Source organism: Drosophila subpulchrella, unplaced genomic scaffold (genome assembly GCF_014743375.2).
Source record: "Drosophila subpulchrella strain 33 F10 #4 breed RU33 unplaced genomic scaffold, RU_Dsub_v1.1 Primary Assembly Seq71, whole genome shotgun sequence".
Lineage (NCBI taxonomy): Eukaryota > Metazoa > Arthropoda > Insecta > Diptera > Drosophilidae > Drosophila > Drosophila subpulchrella.
In genome coordinates, this window is record NW_023665707.1 from 691850 (window position 1) to 699789 (window position 7940).

Here is a 7940-nt window from a genome sequence, read left to right on the forward strand (position 1 = left end):
TTTTTTATATAATAATAATAATAAAAAAATATATGATAATAATAATAAAAAAAGATAGTATCGCTCACGAATCGTCCTTAATTTTTCCTTCTCGTTGTTTTTTTTTGCCTGTTGGGGTCGTCCTTATCCTGAATGATGATCCTGATTGGGGTCGTCTTTCTTTTTTCGTTTTTAGATTTTGTCTTGGGGTCTTCCTTCTTTAATTCTGTTTTTAAATTGGGGTCTTCCTTCTTTTCCAATTATTGGCGAGGGATTGCCCGTCAGCCCGTTTTTTTTAAATGTCTTTTGTAGAAGATTTTGAAGATTTTTTTTTTTTTTTTTTTTGATTTTAAACATTTGTTTAATTTAATTGTTTTTCACAATGTTTATTTTTTTCGATGAAATTTTTTGGTCACTTTTTGATTTTTATATTGTCCGAGCAGTGAATTTATGTTACGATCACTATTTTGTAATTTGAGATTTTAAGGGGATTATTTCATTAATTATTTTCCACCTTAGTTTTTTGATCAACACAAACTTTTTATTTTTTTGCCGGTTGTATAGAGTTTAAGGGGATTATTGCATTTATTGATTTCCACCTTATTTTTATCAACACAGGCTTTATTTATTCGTCGGTTGTATCGGGATTTTTTGGCCGCGCTAAATTCCTTTTTTCACTTTAAAACCTTTTTTGTTTTAATTTTAAAGCTTTGCTTTTTTAGAATTTTTTAATCGCATGGCCCCACGTTGGGCGCCAATTAAGTTTCTCACTCGTGATTTAATTAAAAAAATTTATTTTTATTTTTTAATCACTTAATCACTATTACAATTTTTCAATAGGTCGAACTTAGTTTATTCACTGCTCGTTTACTTTTACTCGATTATTACTACTGCTCAATTCGGATCTCAAAAACGGACTGCCTGATCTCTAGTTTAATGATCAATAATCAAACCTCGGCTTAAGAGAATTTATCCCCAAAAATTGATAAAGAGAATGACTAAAGAGAGTCGGAAAATAGGATGATGCAATTTGCCAATTAAATTTGAAGTCCAATCTTGGCCGGAAATTGGTGTTTACATTAGCGGAGTTTAGGGACCGCTTTGGGGATCTTTTTGTTTACGTTAGCGGACTCGGGGCTCGCTTTGGGGATCTTTTGTTTACGTTAGCGGACTGGATGTTTACAGCATCCGTTTGATTTGGGCTGCGTGAAATTGATCTGGGTGGGAATGATTCGGAGGCCTGGTTAACAGAAATAGCTGACCACGGATTTATCTCGGGTCTGTCAGAGTTATTTGGAAATTAGCTCTCGGCTTAAAGTTGTTTATAAATTGGGTAAGAGCCCCTAAATAATGTGTCATATAACTTGCAGGCTTACAAAGTAGTTGCTGAATAGATAAGCGACAGCTTTAGTGGTATAAGAAAGAAGGCGAAAGATAAGCAGAGAGCGCTGCAGGTGCCGTCGTACACCTATGCGCGCATGACTAGGCGCTGGCGATCTGCTCCGAACAAATACTATGTAATGTCTAATTTTAAGACAGAAATATTTAATAATTATTGCACACTTAACCCAGAAGGTTCTTGTTTCACCAGATTACTAAGTGGAGAACATTTTTTTGTAACAAAATCCGAGAAAAAAATAAAAATGTAGATGTAATCCAAGATGGAGCCATTTTTGGAAATGGAGAAAATACAGTTAATGACACTCATTTAAATGAGTCATATTAATAACTTTTAATGGCACCTCTATAATTAATAATATTTCCTACACCAATGTAGACAATAAGATATTGGAATACATCACAGCTCGAAAATATACAGATTTTTTAATATCCGAATATATTATATCTAAAGATTCGAAACTCTCATTTGATAATATTAACATACTAAATTCATTTACTCAAATTAAACAAACTCAAATACCAGTTACGTTAATATTAATCATATTTACATTTATATATTTAATTATGATGGTTATAATTTTATAATATATATATAAGAAAATTTTTAATTCAAACCATTGGAAATTAATATAAAAATTGAACCAGAAAGGAATATTTTCAATAATTAAATAAATAATATCCCCGACAATGGAAATACCCAAGAAGAAAATAGCATTGTCGAATTAACCAATCAATTACATTCAATATACCCATCAGTTCCAATGAATCGGGACGATTCAATTACGAATTGGGGGAGTTATATGACACATTATTTAGGGACTCTTACCCAATTTATAAACAACTTTGAGCCGAGAGCTAATTTCCAAATAACTCTGACACACCCGAGATAAATCAGCTATTTCTGTCAATCAGGCCTCCAAATCATTCCCACCCAGATCAATATCACGCAGTCCGCATCAAACGGATGCTCTAAACATCCAAGCCGATATTGTAAACATCGGAGTCCCAAGCGAGCCCTGAGTAAACAAAAGATCCCCAAAGCGAGCCCCGATTCCGCTAAGGTAAACAAAAATATCCCCAAAGCGATCCCTAAAAGTCCACTAATGTAAACACAGATTTCCGGCCAAGATTGGACTTAAAATTTATTTGGCAAATTGCATCATCCTATTTTCCGACTCTCTTGAGTCATTCTCTTTATCAATTTTTGGGGTTAAAATCTCCTTAGCCGAGGTTTGATTATTGATCATTGAATTAGAGAGCAGGCAGTCCGTTTTTGAGATCCGAATCGAGCAGTAGAGTAAATCGAGAAAAAGTAATCGAGCAGTGAATAAAATAAATCGACCTATTGAAAAATTGTAATAGTAAATAAGTGATTATAAAAAATAAAAATAAATTTTTTTAATTAATTCACTAACGAGAAACTTAATTTGTATGCAAAACAGTCATTACAACACATTACCGAGTTCGATTTGTTAAGACAAACGTGTTCAAATAAAAATCAAAGGTATACGAAAACACTAACACAAACTGTAAAAAAATCATTTTACTTACGCTGTAAATATGAAAGGCCTTTTATTAGGTTGATTTCCTGGAGCAGGACCTCCAATTTTTGGTCGTTGTCACTCATTAAACCCCAAAGTTCCACCATATACAAAGAAGTTAATTTTCAGCGATATAGACGCCGCTTATTTCGATAACTTTGCTTTAATTTCGGTCTTTTTCCTCTCACTTTTATTTTTTCTACGTCCCCCCCTCACGTCCCTCGTCAACAACCGCAGAACCGAGATTGATTTTAGTTCGGAATACTAAAATCGAAATCGCTTCCGTCATGAAACGAGAAGAAAAATGTGAGAAGACACAATAGTAAAACCGAGAAGAACCGATCTCGGTTTTTTTCGTTCTCAATTTTTCTGGGTGGTAGTGTAAATATGTATGTATAAGAAATATAATATTAATTACCTATAGATAGATTAAAAGAAAAAACTAAAAAATAGTTTTCAGTAAACTAAATTAATTTCTTATTAACAAAAAAAATCAAAATCAAACAAAAAAATAATAAGAATTCATTCCGTATGGTACGGATAATCAAAATTTTTGGTGGACATGGAGTTTGCAAACTTGTACAAAGTTTTGGTCTGAGCTAATTCGAGCGGCGAAAAACATACATGAAGGCATATTTATTTTAAAGTTTGGTATCTGAGTAACTGGTATCTTATAGTCGAGACACTCGACTATAGCGTTTTCCCTTTGTTTTGTAGTTCGTTTAATACATTATCTTCGCAAAAGTTGATATCAGAACTTTTGTGTGTTGATGGCTCTATCGCCATTGTTTTATAACTCGTTAAGACGTGTTTTTATTTGATATCCGAATTTTTTGAAAAATCAATTAATTTCACAGTTTTATTTTTAAAATAAAATAATATAACTTCGGTGCCACATGGTCATTTTCAATTGTAGCGGGGCAAACTAATTCATTTTAGAAAGTGTATTTACTTAGCCGAAATTATTTTTATCAGCTTATATCAAAACATTTGTACGCTGAAGTTGCGATCATCACTTTGTTTTAACATCGTTAAGGGGCACACTTTGGCTTTATTGTATTCGTTGGACGGTATGTAACTGATAGAAGAAATCGTTTCTGACCCTTTTAAGTATATACAAGGATCACTAGCCGAGTCGATCTAGCCATGTCCGTCTGCCCGTATGAACGCTGTGATATCGGAAACTAAAAAAGCTGCAGTACTAGGATTAAGCATGCATATTCTAGAGATTCCTGTGCAGCGCAAGTTTGATTCGGCAGGGTGTCACGCCCACTCTAACGCCCACATACGGCCCAAAACTGTGGCTCCTAAAGTTTTAATGCAAGAAATGTATTGTTCTCATCATTAGCTATCGATTGACCAAAAAAAAGTTGGCCACGCCCACTTCAACGCCCACAAGCCGCCCACAAACATCAAAATATCGTACATATGATCGCTAACATCTCGGAAACTATCCAAGCTAGAGAATTGGGACTTCAGATTTAGATTCCGTAGCTTTGTACGCAGCTCAAGTTTGTAAAGCGAGTATGCCACGCCCACAAACCGCCCAAAACCGAGCATTGTATGTATATACATTAGTGACGCAAGCAGACAAACACATGTAAATTCGTTTTAGGTATCTATGCATTTTTATGCAACTTATATGTATTTGTTTTCAATCATTTTACAACACTGGTATTAACACTGGTAATGCGTGCCTTTATTTAAATACATTTATTAAACATAAAAATAATAAAGGCATTTAAAGAAACAAAGTCGAATAGATACAGACAATACAAGGTAATGTTCAAGGTTTAATCTTGATTTCTACAAACGAAGTTGTGGGCGATCTTGTTAGTTAATAATTACGATAACTTGCTAACCAAAACAAATGCACCCATGGCAAAATGGGGTAATATTGCAAGAGAGCAAGGGCTGAAAAAGGGGCAAAATGCACCGAGTCGAAAAAAATAACGGCTTTTCCCAAATGGGCACCAAAACAACGTTAAAAAAAATTTTTTATATAGTCTTTAATCCGATAAATTAAAAAAATGTGTTTAATTCTTTGCGAACACTGCACATTGTATCCGTCGAAGGATTTAAGCGAAAAGTAAACAACGTGTCTCTAAAAGTCTAACCTTCTCAATGGTATATCGTATTTCCCTGGGAATCTAACGGTACTTTCTAAAAAAAAAGCATTGCAAGCATGAACACGTGTTCATTTTCGCAACGCAGCTATGCACAAAAAGTTTATTCTGTTTTTACAAACGCCCTTTAAAGAGATCAAATGTTAGCTAGAGTGCTCCGAATTTAATTATTTAAAATGAATTTGGAAATTTAGATATTTACCTTAAATCGAGATAATAATAATTAACTTCCCTGTTAACAATTTTTCGTAAAACTAATTTTATCGAATAACCCTTTTTTGTGAATTTGTGAAAGTCTATTTCATGCTAAGTTCAAGTAAAGTTGTGTTCCATGAAAATCCAGAAATTGGTTTGTGTTCCATTGTGTTTGTCTTACTTTTAAGGTGTTAAATGTTATAAAATAAAAAAAAAAAATTTGCAGATGTGTGATTATTAGAAAAAATTAATAAAGCAAAGATGAGCGAACTGTCAAAAATAATGGAGAACATCTGCTAAACAACTTTAACTTTTTGGAAAAATTACAAACGCGAAGATCATCAGTTATTTAAGATACATTTTATCATTTTTCATAATTTATTACTTTTATGTGTATAAAAAATAAGATCTTAATCGATATCATTGTTCCTATGGGAGCTATTGGAATAGCCCTTCGATTTGTCCCATTTTTATACCTCAGTCAGAAGTTTGCATCGCAGTGAAGGAGACGTTTCCGACCCAGATTTCCGGAAAGGGTAACTATATCTTATAGCTCCTATAAACAATCAACACAAAACTAAAAAAAAATATATTTAAAAAAAATGTAAAATGGTTTTACCTTAGTTTTTTTTTTAACATATTATCTTCTACTCTTAAGAACATCATGCTTTTAATATATCTGAATTTCAAATAAAATTGATAAATTTTTGGGACATGATTCTGCAAATTTCTTGAATTTAGTTCTTAAGTTTTGTATTTAATCGACCCCAACTGCGGTGAATATGCGGTGCATTAAGATATGCAAAAAGTTAAGTAACAGAAAAAAAATCTTGGTTTTCCAATAATAAAATTGACATCGCTTAAATTTAGTTATCTGCAACCAAGGCCATATCTTTATGACGAAAGTGTATGCGTCTGGGCCCACCTAGACTTTTGAACGACCAGAGAATCCTGCAGATGATTTAATACTGTAAGCACTAGTCAGCGACCCGCACTACCCACCCATCGCCGCAAATGCACGCGATTTGCTATGACGATGACGATAGTCGATAACCGATTGGCGCAACACCGCTAGGTATGCAAATAACTTCTGCAAAAAAGTTTCCCAACGACTATTGGGCCGACAAATGGAACTGCCCCTTCGAGCACCACAAAGTCATCTGCACGAACACTCCGGTCGTGAGCCGGTTGCGATGTCCTTGGGTGACGTTTCCTGACCCCGAGAAGAGAAGGCAGCCAGCGCCTCTTTTGCCGTTAGCGCAACTCAACGAAACAATCAGATGGCGCTCTTCAGTGAGAGCCAAAGAGTGCTGTGTGTGGCATGTGGATCGTGTTTGGCTGCGGAGGAGTAGGAAGAGTTCGAGTTGTTGCTGTCACAGGTGAGTCCATAATTCGAACTAGTAAATACGTCTTAGAGTCCTTATTTTCCACCTATAATTTAAATTTCAATAAAGCAAAAGTGTCATGTGTATCGAGTATTTACACCTATTGCTCACTTGCCCTTGAACACCTCTTAAATAGTTTTAATAAATAAGTAACATTATTGATTACATTTGTAAACCTGCTTCACCTTTCGTTACCCAACCCGCCCACACAAACAAAACCAACCCAACGTCACTTTATATTAACTAAAACTGATACAGCTGGGGTGGATTGAGTTTTAAGAGAGGAATCGTTTTTTTCACGACAGCTCTTTCCTTCTCTTTGTAGCTGCGTATAAGACGAAACACCGGTAACGGAACACATTTTACTCCGAAGAGAGGAGAGTGTAAGCAGCAGACGGGGACTTTCTGTTGATAAGCACTTATATAAGGCGAATAAAGGACTGTGGATCCTGTCCTGGGCGTCGCTCGGAAGGAGATGGGGGTGGGGAAAGGGGGTGGTGGAAGGTGGGGGGGGGGGGGGGGGTAAGGGGGGGCGGGTGATATGCGAAAGTGGAAACCATAAAAACCAACAAAGTTTTTGGTGAAAATTGTATTGTCCTAACTAAAATTCTTATCTGTTAATCGATCGATTTTTAACGAAGTTCCCAAAGTATAATAGTATTTCTTGCAATGTATATACGTATACATACATTCATACAAATGTGTATACATATTAGTGTAAATAAAAAACAGTGCAAAAAAAGGAAAATGTTCTAAAATTTATTAACAAATTGATTTAATTTTAAAAATTCTTATTGAAAACGAACATTAAGAGTTAACTTCTACTTAAATTTACACTTTGAAAATATAAAGTGGTTGATGGCTGTTTTCCAAGAATTGCAACACAAATTAAAACTTTCCATAATATTGGGGATAATTTCCCGATTGAATAATCATGAGGGTGATTTTCTTGTTTCTTATAACCGTTGCTCGTAAAGTAAAAGGTATAGTAGTTTTCAATCCTATGAAGTATATATATTCTTGATCTTTACCAATGTCCCAGAAGCTAAAGAATCTGCATGCCAAATCCCAACTTTCTAGCTTTTATAGTTTCTGAGATCTCAGCGTTCATATGGACGGACAGACAGACGACTAGTGATCCCGATCAAGATTATATATATTTTATTAGGTCGAAAACTCTTCCTTCTACCTGTTACTTACTTTCCGATGAATCTGGTATACCCTTTTACTTTACGAGTAACGAGTATGAAAATCTCAGAGGAGTATATCATATAGCTGTCAAAGTTGTGAGCAATCGCTTTGCTGCTTGCATA

The 7940-nt window shown here is 34.6% G+C and overlaps 1 long non-coding RNA gene across 1 annotated transcript; it reads right to left on the minus strand.

Annotated features, from left to right (window-relative positions):
* Positions 1–4481: 4481 nt before the first annotated feature.
* Positions 4482–6855, minus strand: LOC119562607. Its single transcript, XR_005221901.1, has 3 exons — positions 6739–6855; positions 5862–6673; positions 4482–5798 (listed from the first exon to the last, which is right to left on the minus strand). It is a non-coding gene; the product is annotated as an uncharacterized LOC119562607 (long non-coding RNA).
* Positions 6856–7940: the final 1085 nt, after the last annotated feature.